Source organism: Amblyomma maculatum, chromosome 4, assembly GCF_055883805.1.
Source record: "Amblyomma maculatum isolate TAMU_Amacu chromosome 4, ASM5588380v1, whole genome shotgun sequence".
Classification (NCBI taxonomy): domain Eukaryota; kingdom Metazoa; phylum Arthropoda; class Arachnida; order Ixodida; family Ixodidae; genus Amblyomma; species Amblyomma maculatum.
In genome coordinates, this window is record NC_139347.1 from 90,248,424 (window position 1) to 90,274,859 (window position 26,436).

The 26,436-nt window shown below is 44.5% G+C and overlaps 1 protein-coding gene across 1 annotated transcript in view; it reads left to right on the top strand.

The window, feature by feature from the left end:
* The first annotated feature begins 12,739 nt into the window (after positions 1-12,739).
* The window catches only part of LOC146191627 (allene oxide synthase-lipoxygenase protein-like), a 58,108-nt gene continuing 44,411 nt past the window's right edge, over positions 12,740-26,436 (top strand). The window contains exon 1 of the mRNA XM_084602151.1: positions 12,740-13,273. The gene's annotated coding sequence lies outside the window, so the exon portion shown is untranslated. The remainder of the gene's footprint in view (positions 13,274-26,436) is intronic.

Genomic DNA, 26,436 nt, shown 5'->3' on the forward strand with positions numbered 1-26,436 from the left:
TTATTCGCTGAGCAGTGAGAAAATGTATGGCAACCAAGGCATGCATGCGCAGAAAGATTAACTTATGCAAAGTCAACCAAAATATTCAAGATAAGACATTTTAGTCTTCAAATTGATCCCCGAGGTATCACTAACACAACCTCTCCCGCTGATTTGTATATGAAAAGCTCCCAAAATCTCCCACACTTTAATATTTCTGCTCCTTCCCAGAATTCTTATCTCCCAAAGTCGAGGTTCGAAATTCTTGCATTGTAGGCAACTTCTGTTACCTGGCGTTGTTCTACCGCTCTGTCAAACACAATTGCGCTAGTTGTGCTCATCGTATACTTCTTTTAGTGCCCGCGCGTGTTCTGGCGCTCGATTGCTTACACATCGGCCCCTTTGGCCGGCATAGGTCTTGAAGTTGACGCCTGCCCTGGGTCGTGGTTGACTTTATGGCCTCATAAGTTTACTATCTTAAACAAGATTCTTACTTATGCTTTTTTATTAATGGGAACGCTGTCCTTGGGCATCATCACTACACTGTTGGTCTTCAATCGAAGGTATGAATGCTAGTGAACCTGGCACTTAATTGATCGCGATGGCTAAGTATACATACAGTAGATTACGCGATGCGCTACTACGCGATAGCTTATACTAAAACCGCAGTTTGTATCACTTCTTATTATTATTATTATTATTGTTATTATTATTTATCGTGTTATTCCTCTCCCCTGAGTAATCTCTAACCTTTTCGGATTAGTCTTGCACATCACAACACATTTTCCTTCCATCTCTAACATGTCATCATACCCAATCAGTGTGGCTTCATATCGAGTCGTTCTACTACAACTAGCCTAGTAACGTTTATGACGTACATCTCTGCTGCAGTCATTATTTTGGCCAAGTTGATGCTGTGTATTCTGATTTGAGCAAAGCTTTCGACGTTGTCACTCACTCGATCACCACTTCTCAAAAAGCTTCTGCTCTCTGGAATCGAAGTCTCATTCGCAGTCCTCCTACGTAGCTATCTCCTTGATAGCTATTGCTTTGTCAGTGCCAATAAACAGACCTCTTCCATTTACATTGCAACCAGTAGAGTTCCTCGAGGTTTTGTATTACGCCCGCTTCTCTTCTCTGTCAACTCGCCCAACAACTGGTTTTGTCGAACTTTATTAATGACGTTCCCTTCGTGTGCAAGAAATCCTCGTTTCTACTCTATACTGAGGATATAAAAATATTCAAGGTAATATATTCTTTTCAAATTCGCAATGGCCATTGGAAGCTGACATATCTGCTTTTTTCTGATTGGCGCACGAAGAATAGGCTTAGTCTCAATTCTTCCAAGACATACGATTGTCTCATTTACTCGTAAAACGCGCAGCCTTCTCTATCGCTAATCTGTGAAGTGCACGCTGTTGGCCAGGGTTAATGAAATTAATGACCTCGAGGTATGTTTCGACCATACCCTCAACTTCTCTCAAATTAAACGCATTGTTCTGAGCGCTATGCGCCCACTCGGTTTCATCTGCAGGCTTTCGTAAGAATTCCGTGCTCCACTTCATTTCTTAAAGCTGTACTTGTCCGCATGATTACCGCTTTTGGAGAATGTATCTTATTTGGGATGACACTTGCAACTAGAATTGTAACAAACTCGACAGAGTACAGCAAAAGGTTTTACATATGTTTCAATATCGTTTTTCTTGCCAAATTTTCAGCTCTCGCTCTACACAAAGTAATTCACCACATCTTCCTTCTCTTAATTGCCGTCTTGTCAGGGCAGATTTATTTTTCCCGCAGAAGCTACTTAAAGACCACATTATGTGCCCTCAGCTTCCAGAGTGTATCTTGCCACAAGTTCCGCGCCAGAGCATGAGGGAATTCAGACCTTTTCAAGTTTTTCCGTTTCTGCATTACCACTCCCCTCTGGACAGATTGCTGTGACTTCTTATTTTTGTGCCCAGCTCGATATCTTGAAAAAATCGCCCTCTTCGTTTGTTTTGGGTGTTTGCAGCGTCGTATTCTCAACGCTCCTTTTGATCGCATAACTGCCACTTTCAAGCCTATAGTACGCATTTACTTCACTTCTGCTGCACATATTTGTCGATGTCTCCATAACTACTTTCTTTATTTGCTTTTTTTATGCGTGACATTAAATCTAAGTGCGTATTCATATCTAACTGTTTTTACCGTGTTAAATTACTGTATTTCTGTATTGTATTTGGCTGTCTTTCTAGCTTGTACTTGAGGGAGTTCATATTTGTTGGCACTTGGAATTGCTGAATATTGTTTATATGATTTTGTATTTTTTGTCCTCACCTTGACATCATTCGAAACTCGCTATCTTCGTTTGTATTGGATGTTCGTAGCATTGTAGTCTAAACACTCTATTTATCTACATATACCTTCCACCTTCTAGCCTATTGTTTACTTTACTTGCGCTTTGTCACCTGTTTAACTCTGTCTCTCTCTTTTTTAATTGCTATTTTAACGGTAAAAGTAATACTTGTATCTCACTGTACCGCGTTTAGTTGTATTTCTTCATTGTATTTGACTGTATTTCTCGCTTGTGTTTTAGATAGTACATATTAGTTGTACATGACATGGCTGGTTATTTTCTGTATATCACTGTATTATTATAGTAAAAAAGCTGTTTTTTTTTCTCTCTCTTTATTGTATCTTTGATGTGTTCTGCAAGACATGTTTCTCATGGATTTCATTGTCCTTGATACTACTTTCAATATAAATTCCACTTGTGTTAATTAGTTCTTTATTTGTCTTCTATCCCTGTATGCGAAGTTTTTCTGTGAAGCTTTAATGCTTATTTGTGCAGCAGTACCAAGACCGCGAAGTTGTTTCAGCGCAAGTTAAAATAAAGATTCATCATCATCATCATCATCATCATCATCATCATCATCATCATCATCATCATCATCATTAACATTATTATTATTATTATTATTATTATTATTATTATTATTATTATTATTATTATTATTATTATTATTATTATTATTATTATTATTATTATTATTATTATTATTATTATTATTATTAAGATATGACAGATTTTAATGGCTCTATATCTACTTGGCCAAATAAACTTCTGACACAAGGTATTCCGCTTTACACGAGGTGGGGTCTGTGGATGACCCAACTTCCAAGCACATTTTTGCAAGGGCGCTGAACATTAGACGAGGGGGAATCTTGGACACATTTCTACAACCGGTGGCTATATACTCCATGACACAGGGGATGGAACTTCAAACGTCAAGCATGTGAGGCGTGTGCTCCCTCCACGAGGCCAGCGCTGGGACACTTTTTCCCCATTACGCTATACGCCTTTTTTTTTTTAATCTAGACCAAAAATAAAACAGGTGTCCGTATTTGTTGTTCTGCAGGCGCGATCGAGATTTATTAGAGAGAAGACCTAGTGCTGACTGCCATGTTTATTCACTGCTTACTGAATGCCATTGAGCATTGTTTCGCTGAATTGGCTTGAATTGTGGCAACAACGGAAAGTTTAACAAAGTTTAAAGCATCAGTGAGTGCGTTAAGTTTCCGCTCTCAAGCAGAACCTCGCTCTTTGCAGGCAACACGGCGAAAAACCTGCTGAATTAGAATGTAATTTTAGCAACGCGTAGCTATTGTCAGTTTCACTTTTTACTGGCCGTAACTTGAAATACATTTAACCAAGAGAGAGGGTCACCACGCTTCCCTTGCGTGAGTGTTCTATTTGACGGATGAAAATGTTTTTCTTTCGACTACGCTCCGCTTAACTACTGGAAGCAAAATATGTCCTTGGTTCCCATGCTTTACTACAGCTGGCTCACTGCCAGCCAACGGCGCGACCCACTTACGTAAGAACAGATATGCCAGTCTTACGTAAGCTGGTTCCCCCTAAATTATGTCCCTACCTGCCGAAGTCAGAGGAGGGTGTGTAGGAAGAGACTGCCAATAGGGTATTCCACTCGATGTTCTCATTGCTTGGCAAATAGTATGTTGACCTTAATACTATGTTTCCAGTGGCTAATCATTCAGTTTATGGCTTATTATTTACATGTCATGGAGAAACTTGCAAAACGTCCATTCCTTCCGCAAGACGCATGACTCTCGGTCCGGTTATTTGTCTCATCGGTGGTGCACCTTTATGTGGTTGAATTGGTCTCTAAACATAGAGCGCCAAACCAGAAAATGCTTTGTTTCCTTAGCCTCTCACAGCTTGCAAAAAGAAGCGCCTTTTATTAGCCAACTCTTCAGCAGACAGTAATTCTTTATGTATTGCGTGAGTTGCGACAGTTGGTAGATTTATCGCTTTAGTAGCCGCTAGGAAAAGTTTATAATTTTAGAAATATCTAGCAGGCTTATTCTTGTTGGCTAGTCCATTTCTTCAAGCATGAAATCTTCCTCGTTGTAGGATAAATAAATGAAACTTTGAATAAAGGGAAAATATAAAGCTCAATGTAAGGAATAGAAATAGCGATCATCACTTTCCTACATATTTTAGTGCAGGGTGAATTACAGCTATAAAGGTTGGTAAATAAAGACAGATACTGGTTCTCTAAATCATTAATTTCTAAAAATTAATCATCAGGACTTTGATAACCTTCAAAGTGATCTACGTTCAGGGAAATGCACCTGTCCCATCTTTTCTACTATTCCTGAAAAAAAATTGGCCAGACCATTTTTCGCCCCCCTGCTTTAATAATTGACTGCGTTCTTTAGCATGTCAAAATGACATAAATTTAATTTCTTTTCTTTTTTTTTTTGTTTTTTACCGTGGGGCCCCAGAAGAGTCGCAGAGTGTCATGTGATGACTGTAAGGTAGGTGAGAGACTAGCAATTCTTTCCGAGCTAGAAACTGGGCCACAGATTTCGTATCGTGAGGGCCCTTGTGTTGCCGTGGTGCAGTTTCCAATTTTCCCCAAGTTAGGGCCTTTTTGTTTATAGATGTGTTCTTTCAGCAGCGTTTCCAAAATTATTCTGCAGTGCTCTGCATTTACCCTCTAGCCTCTAGGAACTGCAGAGGCTTATACAATCTCCCTTTGTCTTCGTAAAATGTGATGACCGTTGCCTTGTTTGCCAACGTTTGCACCTTAGCTTTCAATGATCAAAGCGCCTCTTTTCATTCCACTCATTGCTTCGCCACTTCATTTTTGGGCCATAGCAGTATACATAGGTCTCTTCCAACAGTATTCACCTTCCTTTGCTACCCATTGCTTCCATTGAGACAAATGTCTACACGGCCTTGTTTCTGGACTGGCTTAGAAGGCGGGGGGATCTGCTGAGCAGAGATTCTTGCTATATGAAGATGTTCGTTCCAAATTCTGTGGATGTTTTCTACTGAAATCGCTTGGTATTGGGCATGTAGTATGCTTGTGAGGCGTCCATCGGTCTTTATCACTGTATCCGCTGTGCTTATAGTTTCCCCAGAAACTTCTGTAACAGGGGCGCCATCGCCTCCCCGCAATTGAGGGTATTTCCTTCCGTTTTTGAAATCCTTGAACTACTCAAAACAAGTTGCACGGGACATGACGTCCTCAACAAATACACGCCATTGAAATTGATCTCATAGCATCGTTCACGCAAGGTCCACGTAGGTCACACAACAAGCACAAATGGTGGCAATGAAATACTGTTTCCTATTTGACTAAATATTGCTGGCGCCGCATTAGAGCCCTAGTGATGGGACATTTGGTGGGGTATTAGTGGTGTCGCGATATTCACCTAAAACGCCGAGAGATGGCGCGGCGAAGAACACTATGGACCCAGTCTAGTCTTTTTTGAACACAACTTATATTTCATTCATTTAGGGAGGGCCCATGAATGGTTAGTACAGTATGACAGCACGAAACATCAATGCGAAATATCAAAAGGGCCTCTTTGCAGATTTTATTCTGCTATGATGACATTTCAACGTCAAAATATAAGCCCAGAAGCAAATATATTTTCTTCTAGCACTTTTTTGTTTTGAGGGCATAAGCAGCAAATCTGGTAATACAAAGAGAATGGGTGCCGGCAGCTCCGAGGAAATTGATGCTAAAGTGTAGAAGCCTTTCTAGTTTTTTTTCTTTTTCATTTAAGTTTAAATAATTTGCTTAGCATTCTCGAAAATAAGCATAAGGACTAAATTCAACAGTCGTGCAACCTTAGCGTTACCCGCATTCATGTGCGATTTATAATCATGTTTGCGGAAAACTAGAATAATTTCAGATTTTTCTACGACCATTCCTTGTTTGAAGATGATAAAAAAAAATTCAACACTCTTAATAATTGATAACGCAATTTTTGTCGAGTCCTCTTGCTGATAGCTTTTCGTGGTGACTTTACACTTTTTTCGCGATATTAAATGTATTTATTTTTATTCATTTTAGTTAGAATAAAGCTTTTTAGGGGGCGTTGGAGCTTCTCAGACGAGTAGAAAAAAAAAAAAAAAAAGCAACCGCTCCGAAGTGGCACCGGAACTTCCGGGAAACTATGAGGCGTCATAATTTAAACCGTTTTTTGGTGTTCATTTCTCATGCCTGACTATTTGGATGATTTCGTGCAGCCTATCACGAGGCGATGAAAATATAAACTACAGCCACTTGCGCAAATTCTATTGAACAACAACCAAATTCAACTCAAAACAAGTTAACATTCTGTACACGTCCTGATATACGGGTTCAGGACAAGCATTCGTGCAGCCGCACAGCGGTGCAGTTCTTTAGAAACTGTTTTGAGCAAATTCAAGCTCAGACGCACTATGCGTCGCAACCGACTCCCTTTGACTGACTGACTGATTGACTGATTGATTGATGATTGATTGACTGATTGATTGATTGACTGATTGATTGATTGATTGATTAATTAATTGATTGATTGATTGATTGATTGATTGATTGATTGATTGATTGATTGATTGATTGATTGTCCTTTATCGAATCTGAAGGCTCATGGCCATAGATGTGGGTAAAGGGGAGTAGACAGAATCTTCATTGTTTAGGTCGTAACTGAAATTATATTGCTCTAACCAGGCCACTAAGGGAGCCATACTTGGCAAATATCATCTGTGTGTTAGCATCAGTTTCTAGAAAGGAACGGTAGTTCAGGCGGTAGGGTTTGATCTCGGAGCGTCCAGTAGAAAAAGCAGGGCAATCCCAGAGTAGATTAGATATGCCGTCGTGCGTTAGAGTCGTACAGTGGGGGTGTTAGGTAAAGGAAGGTCTTTGTAGCGAAAACTAATATGGCCACGAACGAGGAGTTTCACGTGTCGGGAGGCACAGAGCCGTTGCCTAGCAACAGCCGCAGCTGGCGGATGCTGCGCGCTCGCTGCGTCGTTCTAGAAATCAAGAAGCACCCAGAAGATGTGTCGTCTTTAATGCAACAACATAGGTATAGAGTGAGTAGCGCATCTTAATTCTCATTCTCTAGCGTGAGTATGATATGAGTGATGATGACAGGCTAGTCAGCGGAGCATTTAAGGCGAGCGTGAACTCAGCATTGGACAGGATTGCATTGGACGAGATTAGATTGGAAGAGATTGGGCTGGTTTGGATTGAATTGGACAGGATTTGTTGGATTGTATTTCACTGGAATGAACTGTATTTGATTGCACTGGATTTGATTAGACTGCATTGGTTTGGATTGGATTAGAGTGGATTAGATAGGATTATATTGGATTGGAGAGGAGTAGGCAGCCCAGCGTCAGGAACACATGCTTTCGCTACGTATATCCTGACCTAGCGCAGCTAAGCGACGGCCAATATTAATTTGGCCATAGTTTACTATTTGCACTACATTTGCATTAGGTGGGACCAAAGACCCGTTCCCCGAGCATTCCATCCCGGGAAAGCTGAGAACGAGGCCAAGAGGAAGCCTGGACCCATTATTTAACCGGAGGATATTATTTAACCGGAGTTCAATCCCCATGGAACTTGGGATCGAACCTAACACTTGCTGCATGCGAGGCGGAGGCTCATAGGCCAAAGGAGTGTAGGAGCAACGAGCAGCGAACCCACAGCGACTAGCGGAAATGAGGACTGACGAAATATTTCCGGTCGTTCAGCGCTTTCTCGTTATTTTAATGCGATAGCGTGTTTTGGAAACCCGGCGTCGGTGTTGTGAGCGAAAAACCACGATCAGGTGGTTGTTAGCGAGTGCCTTGGTCCGGTACCGACTGGGCCGCGAGTTATGTGTCGCCTTCACGAGGTCACAAGACATAGAAGAGCTGGCAGGATCTGCCAGCTGGGACAACTCTTTGATATGGAATGATCAGATGGAAGGATCGGTTATTGATGTTTAATGAAAAATGATTGGCTTCACTTTCACTGCTGACGAATAAGCTCTTGCTGAGCGGTACACTCTAAGATAACTCCCCCCAGTGTTTCACATAAAAACCGCTTGCATAGGTACGCATAATTTTTTTATTTTTTAGGAATATTGTGACCGATGTTGTTCGTTACGCAGTAGCCATCTGGACTCGTTTGGCCTAAAAGCCATCGCCTTACCCCAGAACTGAGATGTAGCTTAAAAGAAGAAGTGTCCGAAATCTTCCTTGTGGCATCGACAAGGGGCTGCCACCTGAACTTCATCGAGTCCTGGACCAGTATTCCGAGTTAGCGTCGTTGTCGAAGTGTCGATATCTCACGTGACCTCGCTGCATCTGATTGGTGGAAATGCCGGTACATGATGTTGCCACTTCTTCCAGTTCCGTAGTGACAATATCAGATTCTGGTGTGTCAACCAATCATATGAATCGAGTTCAAGTGAGATAGCGAGACTTCGATAAGTCTTTGCCATGAAAGATGGCGTCTCCGTGTTTTAGGTGTAAAAGTGGCTTTTGAGAGGAGAATGCAAGCCTACGTCGATGTCGCAATGTAGAAGCACCCCGGAGTGTCACAGGTCGCTATCACGTCATACCCTTAGGCGCAGCTTTTGTGTCCGCCTACTTTTTCCCTCAACGTGTCCAACTATATATGGACACTCATTACGGACTCAACAGTTAAGCTATATACTTAGGTTTGTTTTGAGATTCGGCAAGCCATGTCCGGGAAGATACAGCGAGCTGCTGACAACTGTAGAGATGTAAAAATACAGGAAATTTTGAAATCGGAAAAGAAACAACGAAATAAATAAGTATTTTTTTCAGAAATACTAAAAACATTGAAAAATTTTGAAAAATAGTTCATTCTTACTAATCATGATGTCTAGCCTTTTTTCCTAGCTGTTTTCTGCTTATGCATATGTCGCGTCATTTTTACACGGCTATTAAAATATATAAATGAAATTTTTCGTGGTTTTAGGAGGTTGCTGTCATATTTGTTGTAGCCTCCATTGCCGCATCTGAGAGGGAGTTGCCAGTTTTGCTGTGTGCCCACCAAGAGCAGGAATAGGCCAAAAGGACATCGAATACAGAAGCTGGTGTTAATTTGCTCTAACTTACAGAATAAAGTCTCTAGTTGGATGAGCAGCGCCGGATGTAACAGCAGCAGTGATTCGGATTAGTGCGAGTGAACAAAGTTGTGTCCTTGTTTTCGTGCCTCCATTTCTCGCGGGTGTCTTGTTTTTATTTTTTTTTATTTTTAGTTCCGATTTGTTTGCTTTTTTTTTTTTTTTTTTTAGTGAAATGTTAAGTGCAATTCAATCTACCGTAACCCCCGGACTATAGTCTGCATCTGTTGTCTAGTCCGTAGGAGAAAATTTTGGGTCAAAATAAGTTTTTCTTTGTTTGCATATAATCTACACAAACCTTGTAGGGACGAATTTCGGCTGAAAACTGGCTTTAGCTTAGAACGTGAGCGGACAGTATGAAATAGAAGAGCGATAATTTCAATGTCGCAAAGTAAAATCGTGAGTTTTATTGTATTGCATTGATTTCAGTCCTAGAACCCGTCAAAATCGTTTCCCTCAAAGCTGAACGCTGCCGAGAAGGCCCTTTGTCTTTTCGGAGTCATGAAAACCTCTCTGACCATGCTGGGTCTAACGTTTACATCTACGTTTATGCGTCCCCGCATTTATTATTAATTTTTATTGATTTGTTTACACGCATATTCTCCCAAATGCAAGCACTTGAAAGCAGCTACTCAACGCTAGCGCGACAGCACTCACTTGCATATCGAATTTCATATCAAAGCTGATTTCGCTATGATATTTCCCACGTTAACATACCGTAGGCACCCACTCGGGGCGTGTTTTCTGCCCTTTTTTTAATGGCCATCAGTAGGCTTCTCTGGCTTTACAAACAATATAAAAAAAATAACATACAGTGCGCACATATAATTAGTTCACGCATGACGCTAACTTTAAGCTCTTAGGCATGTATAATCTGCGGACTATAATCCAAAAATTATGGTGTATCACATTTTTTCTTTTTATTTGGCAATCTGTTACGTGGAAATACGTTCTGCTCACGTACTTGTGTTTTCTTCCCCCTCGTCGTTCTAGTCTTTTTATAATTACGTTCAAATGTACTTTTTATGATTTCTCTTGTGCTTGTTTCGGGACAATCTCAGTTTTTCTACCTTCAAACACGTGACCGAATGTACAGGCCACATTTTTGCATGTTCATCTTCTGTTTTTATCCGTGCTTACTCTTACTTTTGCCTTTTTTCATGTGAGTTTTAATATGCAGTTATAAGTTTACGTATTTCCCTTCGAATATTTATGCATTTTAAGCCACAATCTACTCCTTTGATATCAATGGCTACTTTTTTTACTTTATTAGATCTTGACAGTTTGAAATTTCTTACCTTTTTCTCAAGCAATCTTGTGTTAAAAAAAAAAGAAGAAAAAAAAAACGCTGGCTCTTTTTGCGTGTGTTCTCCCACATTGCTTGTTTTAGTAAACCCCATTGACTGACAGCTATGTTTATTTTCCTATAAAGTTCCTTAGGTATGTTAAAGTTCATCGCATTTTTAATTTAAGCAGTTACATAGCGACAAGTATTGGCGATCTTTTTGCGTTCTTTTCTTCCTGGATTGTTCCAATCTGCTTATGTTGAGTTTAATCTCATTTTTTTTTTTCCGAGTTCACTTTGTATGCATTCAAATTTTATTCTATTGTTTGTTAAACGGGTTGGGGCGCCAAATGTTGAAGCTGTAGAAAGCGTGTTATGGGTTTCCTCTAGGAGTAAGGTTACCTAAGGCTAAGTACTGGGCACAACGTACCATTGACATATATTTAATTTAGCTCTCAAGAGTCGTTAAATGCTCCTTCTCTCGATCAAGACCCATCGCTAGCGCCATAATCAATGACTTATGAAGCAGGGAACAATATCAGTGAATACTTGTGACACAGCGCAACAGCACGACGTACTATCAACAACTCAATAATGAACAATATCGGACAGCTGTTGCATCGGCGGTCGTTCGACAGGCGTGGTCGCTGACGCACTGAAATCGTAGCCCGAGCGAAACATTTCGTCGATGCGACTACGACCGAATTAGCTCCTCTTTGTGCTTTATCCGAAAAACAAAATAGCGAAACAAGACCATATATTCACACTTCGACACTCAGCGGAAGGGGGAAAAACGAAAATGCAGCGTTCCGGCATTCTGAACTGTTTCAGTAGATTAAGCCTTCACCGTGAAGCTTCTCACCTAAGCTTAAATTGTGCAACCAAACCCAAATAGCAGCAATTAAAAATAGTGGTATGCAATCTTCTAAGTTGTATTTCCTATTCAGAACGAGTCATCTGTCAATGTTGAAGTTAAGTACAAATTTTAAAGTTTATTTTTAAAAAAGGTGATGCTTTGTTTTTTCCTATTTTCCGTGCCTCGGGAAAACAAAGCGAGAAAACATTTTTTTTTTAAATCTATTTTGATGTTTTACCGAGCCCTTCCATATTTCAGGTTTCATGCAGTGAACCCTTATAGTTGTCACCATTTCTGAGATTCCGCTACCAAAGTGCATGTCTGACATATTCATTATACCGCAACCAAATGTCACGAACGACATTCCGTGCTTCGAGGCTAAGAGAGCGAGAACTGAAACTTTCGTGCCCCCCCCCCCCCCCCCTCCCCCATCGCTAGCACGACCCTGAGAAAAAGTAGCACGTGCTGACCTTCTTCTATTACGTCATAAACGCAAGGAGGCCTTCGCTGGGTAGGAGGAAGATTGGCTTGGTTGGCCAGCCACTAGCTGAATGCGTAGAACACTGCTGTGCAGCATCGGTCACAATCCAGGCACTGCTACTTTCGATTATCGATACTTCCCTTAGACGCATGCATTCCTAGTAAGCAAGGTTGTGGCGTACTTGTGGCTCTTCGCAGCAAGGTTTCTCAAGTCACCATTTGTCTTGATCAACCAGGCGCGCACAGAAAAACACACGAAGTTCCAAGTGGCGACAACGTAGTTCCTCAGTCAGTTGCCTACTTTACCACCTTTCAAGTGGGGCGCTAGCTGTTGCCAGACATTGACCAAGAGCGCAGACACGGGTGTGTAAAAAGGCGGCAAGAGCAAAGAACGCGGCGATGAGGACCGATTCAGGCAACGAGGGAACAGACCTCTCGTCTGAGCCAGGCGCACACGACATCACGCGTGTGCACGCGTGCTGGTGCGTTTGCGGACAAGGTCAGCTAGCGGGAGAGGAGGATGCCGCGAAATTAGCAGAAACGAAACGGAGAAACAATCAAAAAGAGAACCCGCAGTAATGTACGACGGGAAAGGCGTCGCAGGCGCCCTCGAAAGCGAAAGGGAGAAGAGTCGCCGAAGAAAACCGGATCCGGACGTTCTCTCTCATGGCGACGCCGAAGGAAACGGCCGGGCCTGATCTAAAATACAAACCGGCGCGCCTTCTCCGCTGTCTGCCACCGTGGCTTCTTCGTCGTTTCGCGGCCGGACGTTGCTAGCAGACGACGCACTCTTCGTCAACGACGACTTGTGAGGTTTTTCCCCGTTCTGTTGACGTCGTCCAGCAGAATCATCTCGACGTAGTCTCGCCTTTGCGCGCGAACTCGTAGAATCGTTGCCCTTCGCAGCTGTCTCATTCAATCAACTCGTCTCCGTGAAGCCTCGCTGGTGTCGTCGCGCGGATAAAGTGTCACGAGATGTAGATCAGCGCCACAACGTTGCTCGTTCGACGGGATCTCAATCGCATGCTTGACAAGTGGTCGTTGTCGCCGGATAAAAAGGCCCAGTAGTAGAGTACTGTCCATCGTCCCCTCGCCCCTATCCCCAACAGTGCATTGTCGCATCTTCTTCGAGGTCGCGCGACTGACTGGGGTTGACTTCTTCCCCTCCGCGCATTCTGTGTCTCTCTTCTGTTCGTTCGGAGGCCTGGACGGTGAAAGGCAAGAAGGATCCTAAAAGAAAGGTGAGATTGTTCTGAATTTTCAAAGGGATGTTCTGACTTTGCTCATATTTAGTATCTTCTTCTAATTAGCTATAAAAGTGGTCATATCAGTCACTGAAAGTGCGCAGCGGTAAGCAACGTTGAAAGGGCTTCGTAGCCTTCGTTGAACGGGAAAGAAACATGTCGTTTTGGTGCGCCCTATCTTCGCAGAGAGCACTTCATTTCGATCTCAGCTGCAAGGCGAATTTTCTCTTGCTGGAAATACAGTTCAGGTGCTAGAAGTGAAGCGTATGCGCAGGTGGTCCGCCGTATTCTAAATTGATCAACTGGAAATCAATATTCTGATTTCTACAGACTTTATTACTCTTGTCACAGGTGAAACTGCCTCCTTTCTATTTCGTCGTTTCGTTGAAATGATTCCATGGCTGAGATAGCCTAATATAGCATGTCTTCGCAACCCGAACAGACGCTTAAATGGGGTCTTAGCTAAAAGGAATCTCTAATAAACTGTGCCCTGCATCACACGCAAAAAAAAAAAAAAAAAATAAACGCTACTGTGCACTTTTCCCAGTCTGAGACAGGAGAGTAGAAAATTAGGGTCAGGGCAGGTCAGCCTATAGATGAAGCAGTTCTGGGGCCGTATTGGGCTCGTATTGGACACCGGTGCGGGCAAGATGGCGTAGGGATGGCTTAATGGCCAACAAAAGTTTTCCTGTGTCTTAAGAGATCAGCCGACATCTCCTGAAATTGTAGTCATAAAGCATATAACCAAATAGGAATGACTTTTTGAGTTTTTGTGTTCCATATTTTCACGAAGTGTCCGCTCGAGCCATCAGTCATGAGCCAACATCAAAGTTCGATGACCGAATGACGACAGATGGTGCGGTTACTTCGATATCACTTTAGGTTCACTATGTCTGATCCAACAGCTCATGGGATTTTTTCTACCAGTGCATTTTTCGTACTTCGTTGCGTCCGCGTGAATGTGCAACGGCACAAGTTTCATCACTAATTATAAACTTGAACCAAGAATCACACAAAAATTATGACTTTAACTACAAGTGATATTGAATGAGGAGATGCCCGGAACATCCAGGGTGTTGTGAAAACGAATTGAATTAATTCTACTTTCGAAATAATGCGTTGAATACAAAATTTTATGAAGGTACTAGCTAGAAGATTGCAGACCGTGATTAAGGACATAGGGGACTGCAGTGGTCGCGTAGCCATCCTCCAGATCGACTTGGAGAAAGCTTTTGACTGCGTCGCTCACGAAATTTTGCAGTCCATTTTGGATCGTGTGACCGTTAGTTCAGTTATCTGCAAGGGCGGGGCCTTGGCGTACCAAAACTGCACGACAAGATCGATCGTAAACAAGAGTGTGGGGGCCCCCCATTATCGTGCAGCGTCCGGTGCGGCAGGGCTGCCCCCTCGGCCCTCTTTTGTTTTGTATTTACATTGAGACCTTTGTATGAAAATAATGAAAAACGGCACCATTAATGGGTTTAAGTTACAAGCCAGGAAAGCCAGGTTGACCAGGAAAGCGTAATTGAGGCTATCAGATGTGTCCGTGTGTTTTCCCATGCTACCGACCGGTAGCGGGGTGAACTGGGTCAAGTGCCTTGGGCTATAGCATGGACAGTGGCCACGAAAGCTTGACCACTTTGCCCATGGATGTGGGTGAAGACCCCGACCAAGCACTTAGGTATCGAGTTGGATAGTTACCGCCAAAGCAAGCAATATTGAACAGGGAAGACGCAAAAACTACGGGAGAAAGCAGAGAAGTGGAAAGGCGCCAACATATCCATTTTCGCCAGAGCTACAGTATGTAATTTTTTTTTCATCAGCAAGCTATGGTACGTATTGCAAATGTTGCATTGTTTGCGGGTAAACTTACAAAAGCTTCACAGGATTTTTGCCGTTTTCATTTGGACGGCTGAATGGGAACGCTGCAGCAGGACGAATCTGTTCCGGCAGGTTAAAGATGGTGGTTTGAGGCTCGGGCATCTCTTTTTACGCCAGGTGATCAATCGATTTTTGTTTTTCGCGACGTTTCCGACCCATTCTTGCGCACCGTCTGCCAAATTAGGCTGCGACGCCTGTTTCCTGAGTTTGTTGTCTCCACCGAAGAAGTAGCATGTGGGATTTATGGATATTACAGGGAGGTCATCGAGAGTGTTAGATTTTTTTCAGCGCATTTCTTTCCGGAATACTTGTTTGGTGTAAAGAGCAAAACGTTGTACCGCGATCTGTGTGATATTGTCGCTGCGGGAGCTTTAAAGCGACGAAGGCAGTCTAAGAATGGCTGATCAGGACATTCATTCATGTGCAGCTAGAAGAAATATGAAAGGGAACACGAGAGCACGTGGCCTCCGCGCTTTGCAAAGCGCTGCCACCAACGCAAGACGAGAATGGGTGGCACCAAGGGTATGCTAGGGAAGAGCAGCGACCAAGCTTACTTTGGATGCGCCTTTGCCACTGATTCTTATCGCCTGTCGGTGACAGCGCATTTGAAAGAGTGGAGGCCATGAGCTCCCGTGTTCCCTTTTATATTTCTTCTAGCTGTACATTGACTTGTGCGTATTTTTTCATGTTTTAATCGGAGTTTCCTTTCGTGTTATGTCGTGTGCCAAAGCCAGGCAATAAAGAAAAGAAAAAAAGAATGCGGCTCGAATAAGTGATCCCTGAGTGTCACATCTACCGAGCAGTCGCGTGAGCTCCTTCCCGCTTGCGATTCGGGAGAGGAAGCGGCGACGGCCGTTGTTTCCTGGAGATAAGGTCTCGACTGCCGAACGTCGCGCGCTTTGAAGCGGAAGACGCCTTAGGTGGGGCACCCCATCCTGAGATGGTAAACTCACCAGGCTTCCTGCTTCTCTTCGGTGGAAGTGCGCTTTGTCCACGCGCACGCGACCAGCGCGAGATACGCCAACACTCCTCCATTTACTGCCTCCAAACACTCTGAAATTACCCCGACTGCTGACTCGTCTTAGCCGGGCCCTTGCATGACTGAGCCGAGCAGAATCATACAGAGGTGTATTTTTCCAACGTTGGGATCCGCTTTCGGCCACTCATAAATGATATGCAGTATAGACCTAAAGAACCATACACTCTTTTCTGGCTTATTATTCATAGCTGACCGCTTCCGCTATAACCGTTGTTAATAGCCTTGCAATCGGCGACGCACTCGCTCAAATGTCAATTAAACATTCCACAGGTTTTCTGGGTATGCAGGTCTGCACGAACTTTAAAGAACCAGTTACTGTAACTTTTCCCTCAGCAGCGCACATCAAGAAAGAACAAACCCAGCCACGAAGCGTTGAAGAACGAATAGTTGGGCTTGCGATGTTTTGTTTTTGTTTTTGTGTGTGTGGTAGTATCCGTATGATACGAAAAAAAAAACAAAACAGATGAAGCGAAGGGAGAGAGAAAGAGAGACATATAGTGCTGAGACCATAGTAATCAGTTTGTATAGCAAGTGCACAAGCTCGAACTGTCCGCAGTGCCTTCGCTCTGTAATCATTCAATTCAGCGTTTGCACTTTTGCTGAGGCATTTGGGACTCATAATAGCCACGTCTCTCGTCTCCATCTTAAGTGTCTTAATTGCCGGCATACAGCTATGGCAAGCTTTGCGTTTTGAGGGTGCCTTTCCTGCTCTAAAACCCATTCAGCCATTAAGGAAGCCGAAATGACAACTCCGCAGAGGGCACGTTATGGTGCTTAATCTACGGAGCACAACGGTCGAGTGCGTTCTTTCGCACACTCTGTCGATACAGCGGTTGTTCTAGTCATATCTTTGGTGACCAAACGAAGTCCTCAAGGGTTGCACAATCTAAAACCCTCATGCTTGCGCTTAAAGCTTGAATTTTTTTCTGTAATTTGGAACTCCATTGGTTTTGTTCTGAAAATAAAAATGGAAATGTGCAATGTCCTTTTGTACGCATGTACTATGAGAGAAATCTCGGCCGGTGTTATTATTATGAGTATGCAAGAATACTTACAAACTGCAACCTCGAAATCAAAAATCTGCCAGCTAGGAGAGAGAAACGAGATCTGATATTTTTTGATAAATGTATACACGCCCCAATAGACTGCTTACACATCTTGGAATCAATGCGTTTTAATGCACAAAAAAAAAAAAAAAAAACGCTTCGTTACGATAATGTTTTTTTCTGTGAAAACAGTTTGCAGAACTAACCCGATCACACGAGTACAATTGTTATATAACAGTTTAGCTAACCGTGATGATGGTAATGTGGTTGACATTTTTGCATCCACTCTAGGCGAATTCGAATTCTGTTTCTAGTTATGACTGTATATTGTGTTGTGTACCATAACCAAGGCAATTTCTGTTCAGCCGCACGGTAAATAAATAAACAATAAGATGATGATGCACGAGGAAGCATTAAAATAAGAAACTATCCTGCACCATTAAAAGGCAGCAGCCTTGGAGCAGTTTCTTTCCAGATGCGCATAAACGGCTGTTTATTTCCTCTTCAATCGATAAATTCACTACTTAGTGCAAAACGTTGCGACAAGCCTCGTTCAATGGCAATCACGTCATTGCGGAACCACTCTAAACGACGCAACCTATCAGCAGCCTCTGCAAGTGGACGCTCGCGGCGGAGACTCAGGCATATTTTCAAGGTGGCTGCAGCGGGCGCGCCTTGCTACCTAGGGCGTTGACCTGGTCTAGTGCTAGGGACTGCACGCACCGTCAGCGTTAGATGGAACGCGAACAAGACAATCGCAAAGGGGACACAGAACGAGAAGTTCTTAGCTGAGAGAGACTGAATGTTAGCGTACATGTGGTGGAAATACACTGATAGTGTGAAGTGTTAAGCGACCCTTACTCTGGCTTCCCTCTTAGCGCTATAGTTCTACGCATAGCGTATTGGGTTCGTGAAGCCGGAAAGCCGTTGCCGTAACACAGAACTGTAACCGAGAAACGTGTCGAAAAAACAACAGCAACACAATTAGGTGATTTTTGTCGTCATTGGTGGTCAAATCCAGGACCTTTGCATGACAGGCTGGCATGCAACGCATAGGGCACGAAGGGGCTTTCTTTATCTTTATTGCCTTTAAGGCTGTATGATACAATATAACAAAACACTAAAATGCAATACTATACAATGCAACATACAATACATTATATCACAATGAAATACAATGAAATATAATACATGTATAATACATTACAATAAATACATGCCATGTTTTTACACATCTATAGCACTCTTAACTGGCAATGTTTAATGCAACTTTTTTTATTTGCTCATATTTTTCAAATAGGACCGCAGTTTATTCGCTGCAGTCTCTGTCGATCAGGGCTTCATGAATTTTCGTAACGCTCTCCACGAAATATTCATGTACAGATCGGGTGCCAGGGTCGCAGTGCCGAAAGCCATTACACTGCGCCACACTGCGTGCGAGCCTAGCAGGAAAATTATGTCGTATTGTATTTCTGCGTCCATCACAGGTAAATACCTAATCCAGTCTGTTGTGAGTGGGAGATCTTTCTTCAGTGTGCGTTGCAGCACATCCCAGAAGAACGGCATTACTGAGGTGAAAAAGTGTTCTACGTTCTACTCTGTCTTCAGAGGAAACACTGCGTGCCCCAAGGTACATAGATGCCCTTTTCGTTCAGCCAAGTTTTTACTGACAGGGTACCTGTCCAGGAGAGGTGAAAGAAAATGGTTTTCGTTGCAGACGTGACTCATGTCTTTTTCCCTAGCTTTAACACGTTTCTCTTGGATGCGGTCGTGAAAGATGAGCGATACAAGGGGACGGGGAAAACTGTGTCAGCTAAAGCCTCCATTAGGTCATTTCTCTTGACTTATGACAAATATTCTCGAGAAACGCATGACAAGGAAGACGCAACAATCTCGAGGAAGTAACGCGACGTACCGTAACGTCCACCTTCGACAGATGACACAACAAAGTCCGGCAATGCATTGCACAACATAAACTGGACAAAACACTGGACAAAAAGGTGTCTTTGGTCGCGAAGATACATGAACCTTAGCACCACTTGACGCAGAAACAAGTGCGACAGGGCAAAGCCCCTTTCACCGACTCGTCGAAAGATTCATCCGTGTCGTCCTCTCCCAACTGGAGCCCCGTGTGAATGTCTCAAATAAACGGTATACTTTATGTATATTAGCTCGTGTTCAGTACAGAGCCTGCAAGATATACATCACTTTCGCAGCCAGAAACACTTTGCAGATTGTAGCACGCGCGAATATAGACAGGTTGCGTCCACCTCATCGGGTGGTTAGCTCTCTCATTTCGTCCGCCTTGCTGGCCCAAACCGACCCGCTTTCACGATAGCTGCCGAGTGGCGCACCAAAGTATTTGTTCGGCGTTGTGGCCCAATGTACATTCTCGAAACGAGCTCGTCTGGTGTGCCAAGAGCCATGCCACTTTTGCCAAAGTTTAATGAACTTCCACCTAAACACAAAGCTGCTGAGTTATTTTCAGGACAGCAATCACACTTTCGCTATCAGATAAAAAAAAAAGGGGGCAACATTATCTGCATAGGCAAGAACACCGACCTCACAAGTGTGGAACCTAAAACCCCGTATTGCGTCGCTGTGCAGAATTTTCCGACACAGGGGTTTAAGGAATAGTGCGAACAGCAAAGGTGACAAAGGGCAGCCTTGCCGTACAGAAGAAAGTACATATATGCGCCGCGATAGCTCGCCGTTTATAACCAGGTTGGTAGTGCAATTTCTGTATGCCATTCTGATCCGATCACTAAGGACCAAACCGATATCAATATGATCCAGTAAGAGAAAGAGGGTGTCGTGTCGTACCCTGTCGAAAGCCTTAGCGAGATCAATCTGCAGCATGGCCACGTGAAGACCTTCGCTGTCACAGAGCCCTAGCATGCTCCTTGCCACATAAAAGTTTGAGTAGGTCGTGTTGTTCTTGATGCCACACGTGTGGTGGGAATCAGTTAGCTCTTTCATAACAGACTGAAGCCTATTAACCAAGACCTTCATAAGGACCTTGTAGTCGACGTTTGTTAGCGTTATTGGCCTATAGCCATTAACAAAGCGGTGTTTAACTTCCTCGTTGCTTTTAGGAATCAAGACCGTGTGAGCGCGCTTGAAAGAAGATGGTAATGATCAGCGCTCAAAGGATTCCATGGAGACCCCATGCAAGGCTGCGGCGATGTTACATTTAAACTCCTTATAAAAAGCAGCACTTATTCCGTCAGTACCCGGCGATTTTCCTGGGTTCAATTTGTCAATGGCTTTTTCTACCTCACCAACAGTGATATCTCTTTCCAGAGCTGTCGTAACCTCGAGGTCCAGCTTTGGAATGACGGATCAAAAATCTTTTCGAATCCCGGGTTTATCCGGTAGTCGATGCCCAAACAGTTGTTTATAGTGATATTCAAAAGCACTCTTGATACCTGACTGGTCGTGTGATGTTACCCCGTTATATTATATTTATCAGACGAGAAAGCTTACGTTGATACTAGAAGTGTTAGAGGGGCACCTAGTGGAGACTGATTACGTGGGAACTTAACGTGTTTGCGTGCTGGCTTTACAGCAGGATTATTTTTAAAAAAATAAATAATTTAATCAAGACCATTTTAAAAGAAATCGTGATATGAAAGTCAGTTTTAAATGAGCTATCGTGACTACTCTTAACTTGAAGTTTAAGTATCTTTTTGATTTTGTTTTGTCTTGTTCTCGCTGAAGATACATTCCTCTTCACGCTGTCTACTTGTAATTATCTCCAATATTTTTATTCCTCTTGAGATACGTGAAGCTTGTCACCACTCCGTGTATAGCATACTCTTCGCCTGGTTGATTCAGTCGCTCTTATTTAAAAAGTAGAGATCCTTATCTGGGGCGCGTGGGCACAGCGGGAGAATGACGACTGCCGTTTCCTTAGCTGCTCAGAGAGCAGTGACCTAGCGCAGAATCAAACGATTCTTCACCTTCATTTTACGTGAGGCCTGGCGCCAGGCAAGAAATCAAAGAACTACGCTTGCTGACGTCACGAATTTCTGACATTGAGCGCCTACTGAAATGCAACACCTACTTCAAAGAGTACACCGCCAGTTCTAAGTTCCACAAGACAGCTCCACCCAATCGGGTCAAGCGGACTAAAATTCTAACAAATGCATCGTCGTCTTCCACACGTCCTTCGTGCTAACGCGTGACTAGTTTTCCAGAAGGAACTTTTGCGTGAAGGCATCGAAAGGAACCTGTAAGAAAGGAACTGTTTCGTCTAACGACGCGTGTCACTGCTCAGTAACGCTATGCGTGACGTAAAATTGACGTTGACAGGAAGTCTGGCCCGCCCATCAATTTCTTCCGTGACGTCCGGTTCCGCTGCTGTAGCCCGGAAGCGCTCGCTCTGAACGGTATATACTCGAAAACGATTATCCCAGAATAAAGCATCAGCCTTCGCCACCTCCTCCCAGAAAGGCTTGATGGCTTCGTTCTATCGCCTCTGGGGGCTCGCTCTCGGCCGTTGGTGACGCCTGACATCTGCATGTCAGTTCCCTGTAGCGCTGTTTCATCTCCGAAAACCGACAGATTGCCTGGAACTGAAAAGCCAGTATGTGTACTGGCCAGTTAGAGTCACTTCCTTCTTCGGTACGCTTCTTTTCATCTCATAGTGCGACTCTTATTGCAGAAGTGACCGGCCATAAAGAGCACTAGCCAGACATGCTTTTATAGGTCTGATACTTTCTATTTGTTATCATATCATTATTTGTGATTTGGCACGCCTATCGCTTCCTCTCTTTTTACCACGATGAAGAGAACAGAAAATAGATTTCTTTTTGTGTGTTTATTTCGGACGATCGTGGGAGCTATAATAAGCAGTAGCAGCACTGTTGGCTCTCCTCGATTTTTGTTTTGTACTCAGACGGAGCTTCTGACGCTGCAGGCTTCCTTTTATTTAACGCGATATTCGCAAAAAATGAATTAAATTAGCTTACGCTTTTTGCTTGTTCAAGTATATAATGTATTTCTGAACTGAATCGAATCAGCACAAAGTAGTCAGGGGCGAAGAGAAAAGCCTCATTCCAGTTCTACAGCCACAGCGCTCCTGTAGCATTTTAACCAAGTCGCATGAGAAGGCAGAGCTCTTCTATGCAACTGTGCGGGGCGTGTGTGTGCTATGACAACTGGTAAGTGTGGAAGACATTTGCTGCATGTGCTACGAGTCGACTCTGGACGAGACAAGTTAAACCCATTGAGTGCGGGGTCGCCTCCATGACTCGACCACCGAAGCAATTCATTGTACTATGACAACATCGCTCACCTTTCATACCCTAACTTTCTTTTTACTTTTCATTTCCTCCTTTACTATTGTGGAATAGCAGGCCAGGGTCACCTTACCTCCTGCCGGTCACTTCCCAGTCCCTTTCATTGAATTTCTCCCATAGCTCTGTCACAGTGTTGTACAAAACATTTATGCCGCACACAGAAGCTGTATCAGCTGAGAGTTTGCCTTTGGTGAACAAGGACGCCAGCGAACCTGCCCGGCAGTCCTTAAATAAGCGAAAAATAAGAATAAATTATGCAAAAGTATAGAAACACCGAAAAAGCTGTTTATCATGGTACGCACCCCAGGCATGAGATGTGGCACGAACTCACTATCCTATATTTCGTGTTTTCCTAATCCTTTCATAACGAAAACTAACGTACTGAGATCGTCGTTTTCATTGAAACAAGAGGTCGGCCGACGGGGAATACTATAGGCACGAACAGTCAACCGCGAAGTGTGATCCAGCGATCTTCGTGCCTGTGAGCGAACCTCGGAGACTGTATCATCGCTGGTCAGTGGCGGATGCGGCATACCCCATTCCCCGCCCTCCGTGAACCGACGCCCTGGAGCTGATAACTCACGCTTGGGAGACGTGAACTCAGCCGGAGTGGCAAAGACGTCAGCGACCCAATGGCGGATGTGGGCTGTCGAAGGCTCGTGTCAGCCGGCGTTCAATCTCTGGGGGGCTTTTGGTCGGCGGGGAGGCGCAACGGCCGGTCGGTCGGCCGATTGTTCTTTCAGGGAAACCCCGTACGGCTGGCAGCAGTGCGGCCTTGACACAGCGGCCGGTGAACGCAATTGGCGGAACCTTGAAGGACTCTCCCTCCTGCCGCATCTTTGGTTTCTTCCCCTTCCCTCCCACTCTCCACAGTCGGTGTTTGTTTTCAGGCGAAGCCACTTAAAGGTAGGGCTCTCGCTGCCAACCCTAGCAGGTTTTTTAAGGAAGGCACGGAATCAAACATTAAAACGTACCTGGCCACTGTTGAACATTTTCCATGGTTACTGAAGTGTTGAGGGCTGGAAATAAGTGAACCCAGGACTTTGGGACACATTTTACTTGTGACGCAACTGGGCGATATTATAGGATACTGGTCCGACACGCGACCATTGCCTTTGCCACGAGAACTTCTTATGCGAGGAAAGAAACGACAGCCAGGTCACTGCAACGGTGCCTAAGGTGAGCTTTATACGCTATCACCTAAAGCTAGCTTACCTACGCTTAAACAGAATTGCCAGGTCACTGTAACGGCGCCTTCTTGGCAAGATGATTATACGCTATTAACGTAAAGCTAGATGGGGCTTAACTACGCTTAAACAGGATTGCCAGGTCACTGCAACGGTGCCTTCTCGGTAAGGTGAGTTTTATACGCTATCACGTAAAGCTAGCTGGGGATTAACTACGCTTACCAGAATTGCCAGGTCACTGTAACGGTGCCTTCTCGGCAAGATGAGCTGTATACGCTATCACTTAAAGCTAGCTGGGGCTTAACTTCGCTTAAACAGAATAAGACGTGCGAAAGCATTGTTTGGCATGATTAGGCACTGAGAAGTCTCTTAAAGTCACTAAGTTCTTTCGGTTTTTCGAGAAAGGGAAGTCGTAGTATCTGTCTCACTTATCGGTGGGCACCTACACGTTCAGTTAACTTCATATTGTTACGAAGCGGCAAGCCGATGAAGACAGGAGACAGAACATGACCGATGACGATGGTAGATGACGTTTAATGAATGTTCGCGTGCCTAGCGCGAGCGCTCCTGCCCGCGCCACTGCCCGCTTCTTCTTCCTTGTCGTCCGTAACATGACCCGGGGCCACCGAGCGATTGTCCAGATCGTGGACGAGGAAGTTTAGCGATGTTAATGATTTTATGGCATGATGATGGGCGTGTCTGGATGCTTGAAGAAGAAGAGGAAGAAGGAAGAATAGAACGGCTTGCCGGTACGATGTCAGATGCGTGGGTGATCCGCCTCCCTTGGAGCTGTCAACCATCCGTAACCAGAGTCCATGGGACCGATGGCTCGAGGTCACGTCGGGCAGCTTGGGCGGGGGTTGCGTGTTCGTGTCCATCGGTTCCTTCGGGTCATTCGGGTCTTTCGGGTCCTTCATCTCGGTTCTGATCGGTATGTCTATTCTTCTTGTCTTCAGGTCCGGGCTGGGGGCTGGGCGGTGGTAGTTGTTCAGGTCTGGGCTTGAAGGGCTGGGGCGAAGCTGCTCGGCGATGTCCCTGGGCCCTCGGTGATGGTCCCGGCTTGAAGATGGCGTCGATGCTCCAAGGCGAGGATGGGGATGCCGTACGCCGCACTTCCAACCAAATGTTACGAAGCGGCAAGCCGATGAAGACAGGAGACAGAACATGACCGATGACGATGGTAGATGACGTTTAATGAATGTTCGCGGGCCTAGCGCGAGCGCTCCTGCCCGCGCCACTGCCCGCTTCTTCTTCCTTGTCGTCCGTAACAATATTAATGGAGGTACATACGTCGTCGGTTCGAATCCCTATCGCGAACTGTAGCCTCCAGCTTAACTAGCACATGTATGCTAAATGGGGCGCGAAATGACGAGACACCATTTTGAGTTCACAGAAGACGATTGCGTCACAATTTTGCTTCAATATCATGACTATGCTGGTTTTTTTTATGGAGTTTTTCTCGGTTCTGGGTCACGGTGACGAATTTTCGACCGAAGCTGCACACCCGCTCGCGTAAAAGTTAAAGCTGCCATAGAAAAGCAATGGGCTAGATTTGTAAAAAATAATTGCGAGCCAAATGGGAAGAAAAGCACTTTGCTTGGCCAAAAAAACCGTCGTCGTTGCTGTTGTGGCTGTAGAAAGAAGGAAAAGAAAATGCACGGGCCTGCTACTGGCTCTGTAGCTGAGCCACCTCCGCTGCGTCATGGGGACAGAAGAGAAAATAGAGAAGAAAGAAAAAGAAGAGGAAGACGCGCGCCGCAACAGCCGTTGTCCGCCACCGAAGCGGGGGCGGGTGCAATGACGGCCTACAACAGATCAAATTCGGTGGCAGGCTAGACAACGCCGCAAGCGGCGTTGACCTACCAGTCCCAGCTTCGTAGGTCCATTTCGAGGTGCAGATATGGACTATAAGCAAATCTACTTCATTATACGAAACGCAGTTAAAAAGGCGCTGGGCCTGCCCCAAAGCTCTTCCACAGAACGTCTTTTGCAATTAGGGGTGCACAATACAGCCGAAGAACTCCTTGCCGCCCAACGCGCCACCCAGATAAATCGACTAGCAGCAACCCGCACGGGCCAGACCGTTCTTATGGACCTTAACCTGACTAGCCCGCAAGGTCTCGTACAAAAACAGGCTATACCGCTCGGGTGGTCAGACTCGTTCATAGCCAATCCCCTACCCCGCAATATGCATCCTCTGTTCCACCAAGGACGCCGGAAGGCGCGGGCCAAATACATCCAGGAAAAGTACGGGACGGACACTGAATCCTACTACGTAGACGCAGCAAAGTCAGAAGCAGGGTACACGGTAGCGGTTGTGATTCACCAACAACAACTGGTTGATGCCCTCACCATCTGCGATGACAATATAGAAATGGCGGAGGAGGTGGCCATTGCTTTAGCCGCCACGCATACCACCTGCGCCTATATAATAACAGACTCTATGGCTGCCTACCGCAACTACATCAAAGGGCGAATATGTCCCCAGACTGCCAGAATATTGAAAAATTATGGACACCCTGAACAAGACAAATGCCTCGTCTGGACACCGGGACATCAAGGCGTGGAAGGGAACGAGTGCGCCCATGCCGCTGCCCGAGCTCTCCTCCCCCGGGACTCGACCCCTCCATCCTCCACACCGCTCTATCCCGGCCCTCTGGCGACGTATGCGGAGAGGTTACAGCACTGCAGACTCTCTCGCAGA